Here is a 16,365-nt window from a genome sequence, read left to right as displayed (position 1 = left end):
CTGCTTCCTGGTGACATGTTCCCAGTTGCTTTTCTCCACTATGCATTTCCACCTTGATGTTCTGCCTCATCTCAGGTCTTGAGGAAGGGAGAACACCATCTATGTACTAACACCTCTGAAACCATGCATCCCCAAATTAACTTTTCCTCTAAAACTATTCTTGTCGAGCGTTTTGATCACAGCAGCAGAAAGCTGACTAAAACAATATATAAGTTACATCAGAAGATACAATAAAAATATAATTGGAAAAAATCACATCTATACATACTACTTATATAAATTATAAGATACACTTCAGATATGTGAAAATAAGTATTACTCAGAATCAAGAGAATATAACACCCTATGCTTTAAGATATCAACAACAAAAAATGAATCATGTTTTGTGAACATTACTATTGTCAGGGGAATTTTTGGTGTGGAGGAGCACAGAAAACATAAGATACAATTTCTTTTCTTGAGAAAATTAATGTTTCATTTGAAAATAGAAATATTTATGAAAAATAGCATGCACACTGGACCTCATGAAAAGAGCCCCCAGAGAAGCACAGATGATAAAGAGCTGAGAAATCTCAGCTATTCTCAAAACTTCAAATATATCTCAAGTGCCGCAGTCCGGCTGCAGCAAAATAACCGGGGGGTGACGAGCAACTTGTGTACATTGATACAGCAGGAGTGGAAGTCATTTATTGTAGGACCGGAGGGGTACATATATATACATTACACACAGCTTATCTTAATTAACATAAACTAGATACATCAGTCAACCAATAAGGAATCTCCACACTTAATGGCTCGCTGGCGTTACTTCACAAACCACTCCCTCTGGCAAAATGCCAGGCGCCATCCTGACTTGTTTACAGACCCTAACACTCGAGGGCTAAATCACTGTTTCCAGTTCTGACTCCTTAGTAAGTTCCATTGCATGTTTTCCTCTACACCCTAGATTTCCATTTGACATTCTTAAAATGACCCCAAAGAAGTACTATCTTCTACCAACAAACTTGGACCTGCTCCTGTGTTTCTTATCTGTGTAAAGACATTGTAGTTTCCCAGTTTCCACAGGTAGAAACCTCAAAGCTATCTTCAAATGCTTGTCTGTGTTCACATCTCTACCACCAAGCTTAATTATCAAAAAGCCCTCCTGGTTCTTGCTCCCCCTGCTACATTTTATTTTCTTCTAATAATGCACCTTCATTGCTTCCAGCTCCTACCACCTTTTGTCTTTGGCATAGGGATAACATTTTAATTTGTTTCCTTAATTTCAATTTCCTCTCTGCCAATTCCATTGCACTCCTCGGCCACCAGAATTAACCCTGTTACACAGAATTGATCATTTGAGCCTCTACTTAGAAAATTGTTCTTACTGGCTTTTAAATTTATACCACCACAAACTGAGGAGGTATGACTTCATAGTTTTTCTTCTACTCTTCGGGCACATGATACTATAAATAGAGAAGCTCCCAGGCTTCATTCATATATTCCTTATTTCAACCATTCAATAAGTATCAACCCAGCAGCTACTGCATTCTCAGTATAAAAGGCAGATACTAGGGTTAGAGCATTAAACAATATGAAATCTCTTACACATGGGGCTTACATTCTAACAGGGAGAGACATTTATAAATTTCAACATAATTATATCTAAGAACATAAATACATATGGGAGTACATGTGTGCATATATCTGTAGACACACCTTGAACATAATAGATGTTATGGAGTAAATCTGTCATGGGTCTGGGAGATACATTTCCATGTGACAATGACACAAGAGCTAAGAACTCAAGGCAGTGAGTGAGTCACATGGTGTGGTGGGGAGGAACATTCTGGATGTAGGAAAGAGCCAGTGTGGAAACCCCAAGTTCACGGTTCACTTTCTTGTCCTGTCCAGCTGGCTGAACCCATGGAGAGAATTTGTGATCACATTGTTGAGGGCCACAGCTGAGTCGGGATGACACATGGCATTTTTGCCAGAAGAAGTGGTTGAGAGGTGACACCAGTGAGCCATTAAAATGATGACTTTTGAGTTCTCACAGAGTTCCGATTAAGTTCTGGTTGAGCTCTCGTGGGGATTCCTGAAGAGTTCGCATTGGTTGGGGAAGTGCTGGAGGAGGGATTTCCGGTTGGTGGTTCCTGGAGGAGCCGTGTGGCATTTGGGAGAGTTCCTGGGGAGCGTGTATGGAGTGTGCTGGTGGAGTTCTGAAATAAAGTTTGTTCCTGCTTCAGTGGCTTGTGATTTGTGCCCAGCCAGACTGCACATTTGGCGACCCATGCAGGGAACACCTGAAGCTCGGAGGTAAGTGAAATTGCATGCCCCTGAGGGAAGGCGAGAAATGGGTGACCATTTCAAAAAACAATGTGTTCTTGTTTTGATTTGTTTTGTTTTTGTTTCAAGCTGCCTATCCCTAGAACTTTCTCAGGCAAACTGGGAAAAATGGTTGGCTCAAGGTTTAAAGTTGTTCGGCCCTGAGGAAGAGATAGAGATAGACCACGAAAATACATTTCAAGAAAATAGGAAAATTGATACAACGATTTTTTGTTCTGTTTTTGTTTCATTCTGTTTTGGTTTTGTTTTGTGTTATCTTGTTGGGTCGCGTTATCTTTATAGTAGATTAGAAATTAGTAAAAAACAAACCGAAAGAGTGTTAAGTAAATTGTTAGAGGTTCAGACCATGGAGAAAGACATTTTAGATCAAGTAAAAGAGAAGGTCTCTCGAGCTAGTCAGACAGAGGAAGAAAATTTAAAGGAGGAAGAACTATCAGGGAAAAAGTTACAACAGGAGGCTGCTACTAACACTTTTCTATCACCAGAGGGCTAAGGGTCCAACCAACAGCTCCACCTATAGAGACAACATATCCTATGGGGCCCCCGACCCCCATAGTTGATAGATGGGATCCTGAGATAGGACCTCAAAGATTAGCATGCCCTGTACTTGAGCAGGCAGGAGGGCAGAGAATTCACCGTGCTTTAAATTTCAAAACAGTGAAGCAGTTAAAGGAGGCTGTAACAACCTATGGTCCCCAAGCACCCTTCACTGTAAGCATGGTCGAATCCATTACCAACTTGGACATTACGGCAGCAGACTGAGCTAGTATGTGTAAAGCTGTGCTAAATGGAAGACAATACCTGTTATGGAAGGTTGCCAATGAGGAATTTTGCACGGAGACGGCTAGGCAAAATGCAGCAGCTGGTTATCCTCAGAGAAATCTAGATATGTTGTTAGGAAAAGGACCTTATGAGGGTCAGCTGCAACAAATTGCATATGATCCTGCTATATATGCACAAATTGCTGGAGACGCAGTTAGGGCATGGAAGACTTTACAAGGACATGGAGATTTACAAGGTCAATTTATCTAAGGTAATACAAGGAGCTAATGAAACTTACGCTGAATTTGTAGATAGGTTTATTCAAACAGCTACCAGAGTTTTTGAGGATACAGAACAAGCAATGCCATTAATAAAACAACTAGCTTATGAGCAAGCAAATCGTTGGTGCAGAGAGGTCCTTAGACCATGAAAACATGAAGATTTAAACACATATATTAAATTATGTAGAGACATTAATGAACAAGGGCAAGTCTTGGCAGCTGCAGTACAACAGGCTTTAGATGCCAGGCCAAAAACATGCTACAATTGTGAGCAAACAGGACATTTTAAAAGGAATTGCCCCATAGGAGGAGGGTTTAACAAAACTAGGTATCAAAGGAGGAGAATACCGGATATTTGCCCATGATGCCATAGAGGGAGACATTGGGCTAATGAATGCCATTCTCAAACCACCATAGAGGGTACTCCGTTACCAAAAAACGGAAAAGGACCAGGTGTTTACCCACGATATTGTGGAGAAAAGCATCGGGCTCCATTGCCAAAAAACGGATAGGGGGGCCCAATGCTCTGGGGCCCACGACCACAAATATATGGGGCACTGGAGGAACCCAGCAACACCATGGAGGAACCCAGCAACACCATCAGGGTAGTGCCCAGGACACATTATCCATCAGATCTCTCATCAGACGAACCAGAGGGAGTGCAGGGTTGGACATCTGCACCTCCGCCAGAGCAGTACTAACTCCAGAGATGGGAGTTCAAATCATTCCCACAAGAGTAAAAGGACCTCTTCCCCAAGGAACAGTAGGCTTATTATTGGGACACAGTTCTTCTACTCTAAAAGGACTTATGATAAGTCCTGGGGTAATTGATCCCAATTATGAAGGTGAAATAAAAATTATAGCTAGTTCTCCAAAGGGTATATCAGTAATTACACCAGGAGATAGAATAGCACAGTTATTAATAATACCCAGCCTACATGATAAAATTTTCCAGTAGTACTATAGAAAGAGGTTCCAGGAGATTAGGCTCCACAGGTGTAGATTGGGCTATGCTGTCTTTAAATTTAGATTCTCGCCCCATGCTAAAACTAAATATTCAAGGACATGAATTTAATATGCTACTGGATACAGGTGCAGACCTTAGCATCATCTCTCGTCAAGAATGGCCAAAACATTGGCAGTTACAACAAGCCACTCAAACGCTTCGAGGCCTAGGAGTGGCGACTAATCCCCATAGAAGTGCAATGGTATTATATTGGAAGGATCCTGAAGGATGTGAAGGAACTATACAGCCATATGTATCGGATCATCTTCCTATAAATTTATGGGGACGAGATGTCCTAGATCAATTATGTTTGACATTAACAAATAACATCAATCCAAATGCACCCACTATTAGGGCTAGACAAGGTTTTAGGAAAGAAAAAAGATTAGGAGAATAAGAACAAGGTATAGCAGCACCAATTCAAATAGATCAAGGAATAAATAGACATGGATTGGGTTTTCAGAAGGGGTCACTGAGACAATAAAAATTACTTGGAAATCAGAAAGACCAGTATGGGTTCCTCAGTGGCCCCTGACTAAAGAAAAGATACAAGCAGCCCATGACCTGGTCAAACAACAATTAGCGCAGGGACATATACACCCTTCCATATCTCCCCATAATACTCTCATTTTTGTCATTAAAAAGAAATCTGGTAAATGGAGATTATTGCAAGATTTAAGAGCCATTAATAATGAGATGTTTATTATAGGACCTGCTCAATCGGGGATTCCTCAATTGTCTGCTTTGCCAAAAACCTGGTATGTTTTAGCTATAGATATTAAAGATTGTTTTTTTTTCAATTCCAATTCATCCTGAGGATAGTCCAAGTTTGGCATTTACTATCCCTGCACTGAATCATGAAGGTCCTGATCAGAGATATGAATGGAAAGTACTCCCTCAAGGGATGTCTAACAGCCCAACTATGTGTCAAATTTATGTTAACAAAGCAATCCAGCCACTTAGAAATCAAAATCCTGAACTACAAATATTTCACTATATGGATGATGTATTATTAGCACACAAAGCTAAAAACACATTGCTAGAATGTTATGCCACACTTACAAACTTATTAAAAAATTGTTATCTAGAGATAGCAATAGATAAAGTACAATTAAATTTTCCAATTAATTATTTAGGAGTTCTATTATCCTCAACCATGGGCCGTCCAACAAAAAATTCAAATACGAGTAGATCAACTCAAATCACTTAACGACTTTCAAAAGTTATTAGGAGCCATAAATTGGATGAAGCTTTATCTAGGCATACCAACAGGAGAGTTTTGACCTTTATTTGATATCCTAAAAGGTCCATCAGATCCAAATTCACCCCGCATGTTGACTCCTGAAGCAAGAAAGGCCTTAAAAATTATTGAAACATATATGGAAAATATGCATTTGGATAGAATTGATATGAGTTTGCCTTTATTATTTATTGTAACACCAACAAAAAATATTCCTACAGGAGTATTTTGGCAAGAAGGTCCATTATTGTGGATACATTTATCTTATTCTCCTAATACTATTCTTACTAGGTATCCTGAGGCTGTAGGACAATTAATACTCAAAGGAATAAAAGCAGCGAAGGGAGTGTTTGGAATTTCTCCCAATAAAATTATTACTCCATATACTATGGATCAAATTGATGAGTTAGCTAATGAGTTAAATACTTGTACAATAATCATGTGTAAATCTAATGTTTCATTTGATAATCACTTACCATCTAATCCTTTATTGTCTTTTTGGTCTTCGCATCCTGTAGTTTTCCCAAAAAATGACATGAAAAACACCTATCATGAATGCTCCAAATATATTCACTGATGGGTCAAATAATGGTACAGCAGCAGTAGTTACCCCTGATCAAACTTTTACATTTTTAGTACCCAAACAATCAGTCAAAAGGTAGAGCTTAATGCAGTATTACAAGCTTTTGTGATGTTTAAAGATTCTGTATTTAATTTATTTTCTGATAGTATATAGTTAATGCTATAGTATCCCTTGAAGATGCTAGTAGGATTTCTCCTTCCTCTACTGTTTTCTCTTTGTTTTCCACTATAAAAAGTCTAATCTGGGACAGAAAAGATCCATTCTCTATAGGACATACCAGAGTACATACAGGATTGCCTGGAGCCCTTAGTTTGGGCAATGATTTAGCAGATAAGTCTACACATGACATACATATTTTCTCTACACTAGAAGAAGCTACAAATTTTCATAAAAGGTTCCATGTCAATGCTAATACTTTACAAAAGCATTTTAAAATAACTAAGGAACAAGCTAGACAAATAATAAAACAATGTCAAAATTGTGTGACCTTTTTACCACAAGTTAATCTTGGAGTCAATCCTAGAGGACTGATACCTAACCATATTTGGCAGATGGACGTCACACACTTGCCAGAATTTGGAAAATTAAAATATTTGCATGTTACAGCTGATACTTCTTCTGGATTTTTGATGGGCTCCCTTCATGCTGGAGAAAAAACTAAAGATATTATAGCTCATTGCTTACAAAATTTTGCCACTGTGGGCGTTCCAAAACAGTTAAAAACAGATAGTGGTCCTGGTTATACTTCTACCTCTTTTAAACAATTTTGCTCATCATTTGGCATTACTCACCTAACAGGAATTCCATACAATCCACAGGAACGAGGCATAGTTGAAAGAGCTCATCAAACTATTAAAATGTACTTATTAAAGCAAAAAGAGGGAATTGGAAAAGGGTATATATCCCCCAAAGAAAAACTTAAAATAACCCTTTTTACTCTAAACTTTTAAAATTTGGATTCATCAGGGCTTAGTGCTGTGGAAAGGCATATGTATCCAAAAAATGTACATAAGCCTAAGGTACTTTGGAAGGATATTCTAACAGGACAATGGAAAGGTCCTGACCCAGTGATTGTCTGGAGTCTGGGTTCTGTTTGTGTGTTTCCACAGGGATAAGAGCAGTTGATTTGGATTCCAGAGAGACTAACCAAAGTGATTTCTACAGACCAAAAAGAAGATGATTTGACTCAAATCCTTAACAGCTGATATCCAGAGCTCCAGCTTGGCTATTCTTACATTTGCGACAGTGATTCTCCCACACCTGGAGGCTAATGAATAATGAACACCATTAAAGCCTATTTCAAATGTAAAAAACATTGGGGCTTGCTAGTGGGAATACCTTCAGACCCATTATGCAAGTTACAGAAAAAAGGATGGGATATTCAAAAAAAGAGTCAAACCCAGGTGGTAACCAGGATGTCTTTTTCAATATATGTTTTATTATTGCCTTTTCCCACATCATGAAGTTCTATTTTATTTTTTGAGCTCATACAGACCTAGGTTAATGTTTTTCTGATCAGTTCTACTTTTTGACTGTGGAGTTTTTAAACATTGCAATGGAGATTTCACCTGTGAAAAGCTACAAGGCCTTTACTATTATGATATGTGTTGTATGTATTGTGTTATGTATACACACTTCTGTTTTGTGTTGTATGTCTGTATGTGCATATGTCATATATCATATATGAGGAGTGCTCATGAAAAAATGGATCCAAATATTTTTATTATTCATGTGATTTAAATGGTTTAATTTAAATTGGGTAAACAGATGTTGAGGACTGTTTTAAAATGTGAACAAAAAAGGTTAACAGATCTGTTTGTTTACTTTCACCTTTCCTTTTCATTATATTTAATAATTCTGTTCAGGATAATGTAAATTGTTCAGAAAATTCTTTTCTTAGTACCTGTTGGAATGTTACATATTTTTTTTTTTTTAGCCATCATTGCCAGAATTCCTATCTTCATCCCAGTGCCGGTGAAGACAAAGATAAAACCAAACTACAGCTTCTTCGATAGCTATCACAGTAAACTGTATAAACTGATGCATCAATGAATAATAACTCAACAAGTGATGCTCAATCAAGTAGTCGATTTACTTTGGGAGGAAATGAACATATTGATGGATTCCTCTGCTTTGAACTGCTTGCAGAACTTGCCTGGACTATGTATCACTTGTATGCATTGTAAACTATCTGTTGGTGCAGCGAATTGTGGTAGTGCTGGCGTATCTTTGCTGATGGTGTCACTGGTGGTACAATTTTTCCAAAGGAGCCGTCAATTGGCTTGGTGTTGTGGCATTTCTGTATCCTCCTCCCTTCTGCTAGTGATGGTATAAAATTTGGGGGCCAACAGAGGTGAGGCAAAGAACCTCACCCCCCCACTGGTGCATAGGCCTATCCACAAGTATGGCTGTATGCTGTACCGGTAGTCAGTGACAGGTAAGATCCAATTGCAGTGGTACCAACCTAAGACAGGAGGCTGACGCCTTGAGGTCAGCTTATTGGATGACGGGTAAGGACCATATGTAGTATTGGACAACCTAACAGGCACGGTCCGTAAGCCACATTGCTTGTTGTTTAAACAGAGAGGGGGAGATGTTGAGGGCCACAGCCAAGTCGGGATGACGCATGGCATTTTTGCCAGAAGTAGTGGTTGAGAGGTGCCACCAGTGAGCCATTAAGATGATGACTTTTGAGTTCTCGCAGAGTTCCCATTGAGTTCCGGTTGAGCTCTCGCGGGGATTCCTGAAGAGTTCGCATTGGTTGGGGAAGTGCTGGAGGAGGGATTTCCGGTTGGTGGTTCCTGGAGGAGTCGCGTGGTGTTCAGGAGAGTTCCCAGGGAGCATGTGTGGAGTGTGCTGGTGGAGTTCAGAAATTGCTGAGAGCCATTGCAAAGTAGGTATGACGTATGGCATGACCCAGGTCATTTGCAGTGACATTGCATGTAAGGTGACCTTGCTCAAGGACCAGGGCGGATCCAGGTTTAGGCTGTATCCTGCTGGGATTAGGGAGTATCCCGCTCCTTGGGTTTAGGGCGGTTCCAGGTTTAAGGTGTACCCTGCTGGGAATAGGGCGTATCCTGCTGCCTCAAGAGCGCCTGCTCCTTGAGTTCCCGTTGAGTTCTCGAAAGATTCAGAGAGTATTTGGGATTCAGAGCTCGGTGGAGAACGTGGATTTTGCCCAGAACGTCGATTTGCCCAGAACGTGTGTGTAAAGTGCCGGTGACAGTTCGAGAATAAAGAGTTGCTGTTTGAATCTACAAGGTGTGTGGTGGCTCGTGATTTTGTGCCCAGCCAGACTGCAGCAAGAAATAAAGTTTGTTCCTGCTTCAGTGGCTCATAATTTGTGCCCAGCCAGACTGTGGCATCACATATTTCTCATTTCCATTTTATAGTTTTTATAATTTTCTTCTCTGCTGAAATTCTGCTTGTGTTTATATGCCTTGGTCATCTTCACTGTATACTTCAGTTTATGTTGGTTCAAATTTGAGTCTGCTTTGTAGTAATAGTTCTCTCTCTTGACCATGGGTCACATTATATCTAGCTTCTTCATATGTCTCATTTTTTATGGTGTACTTTACATTTTGTATAAAGTTTAGTAGATGATAAAATAAATGATATCAACACCAGAAAAAGGCACATCCCTTCTTCTAACATGTTGAATTAATCTACTTCACAGTTGATTCCGGTTTGAGTGTTGCCCAAGTTTTCATTAGATTCAGTTCACTGTTACCTTTAGGGTTTATGAGGGTGGATTTTACCTTCAGTGGGGTCAGTCTCCGGATACCCTGAAATCTTGAAATATCCCTCTACTTTCTAGCCTGGTGGTTATTTTCTGGAGAGCAGGTTAGTTCATTTTGTTCTCTGATCTCCTGCCCCCTTTCCACACCTTGGGAAATTTCTCTTGGCTCTAAAACTCTGCCCTGAGACTTCAGAGGGATGATAAAGGAACTGGCAGGAATCTCTTAGCTCTTGTATCTCAACCCCAGTCTTTGGTTGCTGTTGCCTGACCCTTAGTGGTCCTGTGGTGCACAAAGAGGTTCTTCTCACCTCTCCTGCTGTACATGTCTTCAGCAGGCCTTTGCCTTCACTTGAGCAAGGCCTGGTCCCCATCTGGATGATTCTCAGTAATGCTTTCCTGCTTCTTCCTTAGGCATACCACCCCCATGCACTTGATGAAGGTAAACATCTGGTAGGTGGAAGAGATTTGGTCTATTGCAGGGGTTTCTGGCATGCTAATTTGTCATGCTAATCTATACACAGTTATTGAAATTTGGCTGGTTTCCTCCAGCCAAATTTTGGAGGATTCCTCCTCTTCCGACTGCTCCTTCAGGATAGAAGCAGCTGTGACTCTTTCCTCGGGAAGGATTTTCATTTCTTTACATTTAATTCTCTTTTCATTCTTTGCATTCTCAGTACTTTGAAACTCTGGTTTTGTGGCTTTTCTGATTTATAGTTGTTGGGATAACAGGGATAGTCTTTCATGTCTCTCTAATGCTAGTTGGAAGTCAAAATCTCACATCCAAATCACTAAGATAAAACTGGCAGGAAAAGGCTTAAGTAGATCTGGATTTATAGCAATAGGAGGTCAATAAATTATTAATTTTTCCTTCGATAAAAATTTTTTAAAAATCTCCCTAGTACATGTCAGGGACTGTTCTAGGCATTGGAACTATAAGGAGATGAAGATTTGATTCCTGCCTTCATGAAACTTACATAGTTTAGAGACAATAGGCAAGAAGAAAATAAATATGTTTAAGCATTTAGTTTTAGAAAAATGGAAAATACTTTGAAGAAATAAATCAGGGAAAATGGATATAATAGACCCAGTTTAAGTACCATCTTAGATTTGCTTACCTTCCTGCTGCATTTTTTTTTTTGTACTGGGAATTGAACCCAGGGGTGGTTTACTACTGAGCTGCATCCCCAGCTCTTTTTATGTTTTTATTTTGAGACAGGGTCTCACTTAGTTGTTTAGAGCCCCGCTAAGCTACAGAGGCTGGCCTCAAACTTATGATCCTCTTACTTCAGCCTCTGGAGCTGCTAGGATTATGCATGTGCCACTGTGCCTGGAAGCATTTCACTCTTGAATCATACTTTATTTTCTAGAGAACCGAAACCTAGGCAGTGGGTTATGTTGTATGGAATTTTTAAGACAAATATTTTAGGAGAGATGCCGTTGAGCTGAAGCTGGAATAAGGGAGTAGAATGTAGACATCATGGAGAAAGATATCACAGACAGAGGCAAGAGCAGAGACCCTGAGGTGGGAGCAAGTATGGCACTTTTGAGGATTGACAGGTAGGATAATGTAGTTGGCACGAAGTGAGAAAGAAGGAAAGTAATGGGGGATGAGATGAGACAGGGAGTCTTATCCCCAATCATTCAGGACCCTGCTTTTTATTTTAAATGATGGGCAGTGGAGAGGAGTTATATTATCTGAGCTACAACAATAGAAAGATTTTTGTAGCAATAGGAAAAAGAAACTTGGTGAAGATATGGAGGAAGTGACATCCCTGTACAGGACTGGTAGGAATGTAAAAAGGTGCCGCTGCTGTGGAAAACAGTTTTGCCTTTCCTCAAAAAGTTAAAACCGTATGATTCAGCCATTCTACTCTCATGTATATACCCACATACTTGAAAACAGGTATTAAAACAGCAATTTTTTACATAAATGTTTATAGCAGCAGTATTCATAATTGCCGAAAAACAGAAGCAACTCAAAAGCTCATCAGCTGATGAATGGATAAAGAAAATGTGGGGTATGTGTACAATGGACTGTTGTTTAACCACACAAAGTAATGAATTACTGATACACGTTGCAACATGGATGAATCTTGAAAATATGAAGAGTGAAAGAAATCAGATATAAAAGTAACATGATGTATAATTCCTTTTATATGGAGACACAGAAAAAGCAAATCCAGAAACACAGAAAGCAGATTAGTGGTTTCCAGGGGCTTAGGGAAGGAGGTTTGGGGAATGACTGCTATTGGGTATAGGATTTATTTCCAGGGTGAAGAAAATGTTTTGGAATGGATGGTGTATAAGATACAAATGCATGAAATGTCTCTGAACTGCATACTTTAAAATGGTTAAGCTTATGTTATATCAATATCACCATACTTAAAACTGGCCTCTCTGTGAATAGAATGCAGAGATTACAGTCAAGTAAGGAACCCAGTTAGGAGACTATTGCACTAATACAGGCAAGAGATAACAGTGGCTGGGCTTATAAGAAGTGATGGAGTTCTCATTTTGGCAGGGGGATAAAATGACTTGGGAGTGGGTAGCAGTCTGAGGAGCAAGAGGCATACCAATGAAAGGGGGCTATTTCTAAATGGAAGCTAACAAGCATTATCCACTTAGCCAGCAGCTGCCTTATGTGTGGACCCTGTCACATTTCACTGGATGGAGGGCCATAGCTGAGTCAGAACCTTGGCTGACTTAAAAATTAAGAACTTGGTTTCTTCTCTACTTACAGATGTTTTGTTTTGTCAATGGTGATTTTTTTCATCCGTGTTCCTGTTAGTGGAAGAAGAAACACAGGGTACATAATAATTCTATTGCTTCTCTTTGTCCTTTATAAATACAGTGAGGACAGTGACTTACTGATATTTCATATGTACTTGAAGATGCTATCGGAATAGGCTAAAACATTTCTTATTGTTTTGAAATAGCAAGTTGTTTTGGGGCCACCTGTTTATTTTGCTGTTTCAGGGTGGTGACTCATGTTCTAGGACAGCACTGGAGACCTCTCTAACCTGCTGCCATCACTTAAGAAAATTTTTTTCTAACCTTCAAACAATCCAAGACAGATTATATCAGCCATTTTGAACTTCTGCAATGCAAAGTATGGTTAAAATCTCAAGGAAGACTTGAATTTGTCTTCATTCCTTTGATTTCTATTAGCAAAGAATAAAAGATACATAAAGCTTGTCCTTTTCAAAGAGTCAAATCATTTTCTATAAAAGAAACAATACTGGAAAATTTGAAGTCAGTAGTTTTCCATTTTCATCCGCTAATTTTGGATTACATCAGATCAGTTTTCTCTCTTACTTCAATAAGGATTGTGAAGCTTTTAAGGGAGCTTAGATACACCTGAGCAAGTCAAGATAGTGAGACTGACAACAAAAGTCTAGCACCCTACATTTTCTGGAATGTAGCCAGCTCTGTCTCTGAAGAGTGTTCTTCTAATAGGGGTGTGAGTGGAGTGAATAATGATCTGGAAGTCGGGTTAGGAAAGAATTCCTATGGCAAAGAATCAACCTGAATGTGCTCACTTTTTCCTGAGACTAATGTTGGTAGCTTCGTTCAGTGTTCTGTTTGTTTTTATAACCCACATAATACTATTCCCACAAAGGGAAAAGAATTAGGATCAGAGACTATGCAAATAATATGAGTGTAAGTGATTTCCAAGCTGTCAGAAGTTAAGGATCACCTCTGGGCTCCAATGCATTAAAGCCTTTTTCCATCTCTCAACTTTCTGAAGATCAATCAGTACCTCTGTACCTCTGTACAATGGAAACTATCCCATAAAAAAGAAACTGGGATAGAAAGCTACTTGTAAAAATGTATTTTATTGGAAAATAACATGCTCAGGCTTGGTAAGTTAGCAGTTTAGATTTTTAGTGCTGGAATATAAAAATATGTCAGGGGACATTTTAAAATAGATCATGGTGCAGGCTGCTTCCAATGACTGTCGTGGATAAGCCGGCAGCAGGATGTCACAGGTAATATGGGCTTTCTTCCTACGATGCTTCAGCTGTAACTAGATAGGTTTAAAGTGGTAGTCATTCACAACCCCATGGGTGGTAATGGAATTCTTTAAAGTTAGTTTCTCTTCTCCCTCAGTTGGGCCTGCTGTCTTCTTTATAGTCCACTCTATCTTAATGATCAACACCAGGAAGGATGGCAGATGGCAGTATCTCTGAGTACCTATATTAGTTGCTTCCTAGGCAGAATTCTGGTTACAAATGTCCTCTCCTGTAGCTACTCCTTTGGCTATGTCTAAGATGCTTGCATAAAATTAAGAAAGTATAGTAAAATGGAATGGGAAGAGGTTAAATTTAGACCAACATGTCCCTGTAACTAGTGCAGTAATTTTAAAATTTTGTTCCTTGCCAGGATGTTAAAATTGGGATTACACACACATTCAAAAATCTCCGATTCCCCACTTCCTTTTAAGAATGGGACAATTGTGATTCTAGGGTTGCATCCACACATGATCACAACCGGCTGTTGCTAAGCAGAGGCTGCCCTCTTCAGATGGGTCAAGTCCTGACAAGGATAAAAAGTACCCCCACTCGCAGGTTTTTTTTCTTTTCCCTACAGCATTGTGGGTCTACTTTACCTGCCTGCCTTCTACAGAAATTTGAGTTGAGAACCATAAGTTAGTCGTTGAAATTGCTTTGGAAAGCACAGATGACTGATCCGTATTCAGTTCTTGCTTTCTAAACTGCAAGCCCTAAATATGCAGAACCAAGTGGGTATAGGTGTTCTCTCTCCACCTCCCACTTGGTTCTGTTTTGTTGTTGGCTTGCTGTTTGCTACCATTGAACAGCAGTTGATTTGACTCACTTGAGAGAGGAGATGTGCAAAGAGAATTGTGTGCAAGTAATTGCCTATGGGTGTCTGTCTTAGGATGTTTCCTAGATGGGCTGTGACCCATCTAAAGAAGAAGCTTGAGGCGGAAGAAAAATAATTATCCTGCTCTTCCAAATTGCTAGAGCCTTTCCAGAGGGCAATTTATTAAGAAGTTTATAATAACATTTAAAAGCTTGTATATACTTTGACCCAGTAATTTTATTCCTGGAAATACGTGTTGAGGAAATAAGAAGAGATGGGATGTATAATTATAAAAAATAAAATGTAGAAACAATGTACATATTCATCAGTAACATAAATTATGGCATATTCTTATGAATTCCAGCTATGTAGTCACTGGAAATAGTGTCCAAAAAATATTCACTCATGATTTAATATCCACGATATATTATAGAATGGGCAAAGGCAGAGATGCTAATTGTAACACACATTTGTTAGTTGATATACAGAAAAAAACTAAATGTTTTCACACACAGTAATTATGGAGAATAATGATTTATTTTTAAGATCTACTTTTTTATAATTTAAAATTTCTGCAACAAATAAATGAATTTTAAATTCAGCAATAAAACCACTGACTTTAAACACCTGTTCTCCTATCCCCAATTCATTTTCCTTCCAAATACTACCTCCCTCCCACCCTTCAACAGCTGGAGTAAGGAGAACAAATAAAAAGGTCAGAATAGCCACCAAGTTATTAATATTAGAGAATCTCTCAAGAGCTAGGTGACTTGAATTCAAATTCCAGTTCAGTTACTGAGTGTAAGATCTTGGGAAAGAATTTAGGCACTCTGTGCCTCATTTTCCTTGTCTGTAAAATGAATATGTAATAATACTTAATAGGATTTTTGTAAGAATTACATACGTTTGGGCTGTGGATGTGGCTCAAGTGGTAGCACGCTCGCCTGGCATGCGTGCGGCCCGGGTTCGATCCTCAACACCACATACAAACAAAGATATTGTGTCCGCCAAAAACTAAAAAATAAATATTAAAAAAAATTCTCTCTCTCTGTCTCTTCTCTCTCTCTCTCTCTCTCTCTCTCTCTCTCTCTCTTTAAAAAAAAAAAGAATTACATACGTTCACATTTTAAAGTACTTCAAATAGTGCCTAGTATATTTTAGGTGCTAAGTGTTTATGGGAATAGATCCAGTATATTATGATACATATTAGGCTAGAAGTGGAGTAACAACATCTTAAAATGGAGGTTGTAAAGTTTTGGAGATGTTAGTTTCTTTTGAATTTTTGAAGTGACTTAGGCAATCTTTTGTCTACTGTGCTTTATGGGGGAGGCCAGAGTTATCAGAAGTGCTGTTTACCACCTGATGAAGGTATATCAAACTATCCTAGAATATTTTCTTTGGAGCTTCCAAAGTACAGGAGAGGGTGCATGAGCATTGCTGGCATTTGTTAAGGTTTCATAGAGCAGCTCTGCTGTGAGTGATGCAATTTAATAGATCATTAAGAGGTGCCATTAACTGAGATCAAACTGCCTGGATGCATTCTCAGAGGAATCTGGAAACTTAACAGTTTATCACTCAAGTGGCAATGTTCTGGGGGAAAAT

The 16,365-nt window shown here is 39.1% G+C and overlaps 1 long non-coding RNA gene across 1 annotated transcript; it reads left to right on the top strand.

Moving 5' to 3' along the window:
* Positions 1-1,953: 1,953 nt before the first annotated feature.
* On the top strand, positions 1,954-8,407 carry LOC124109188 (uncharacterized). Its single transcript, XR_006856886.2, has 2 exons — positions 1,954-2,298; positions 8,137-8,407. It is a non-coding gene; the product is annotated as an uncharacterized LOC124109188 (long non-coding RNA).
* Positions 8,408-16,365: the final 7,958 nt, after the last annotated feature.

The sequence above is a fragment of the Marmota monax genome, unplaced genomic scaffold (genome assembly GCF_021218885.2).
Source record: "Marmota monax isolate L192 unplaced genomic scaffold, Marmota_monax_Labrador192_F-V1.1 WCK01_AAM20220418_F8-fsc00152, whole genome shotgun sequence".
Lineage (NCBI taxonomy): Eukaryota > Metazoa > Chordata > Mammalia > Rodentia > Sciuridae > Marmota > Marmota monax.
Note: the sequence above shows the minus strand (reverse complement) of the source record. Positions and strands in the feature narration are given on the sequence as shown.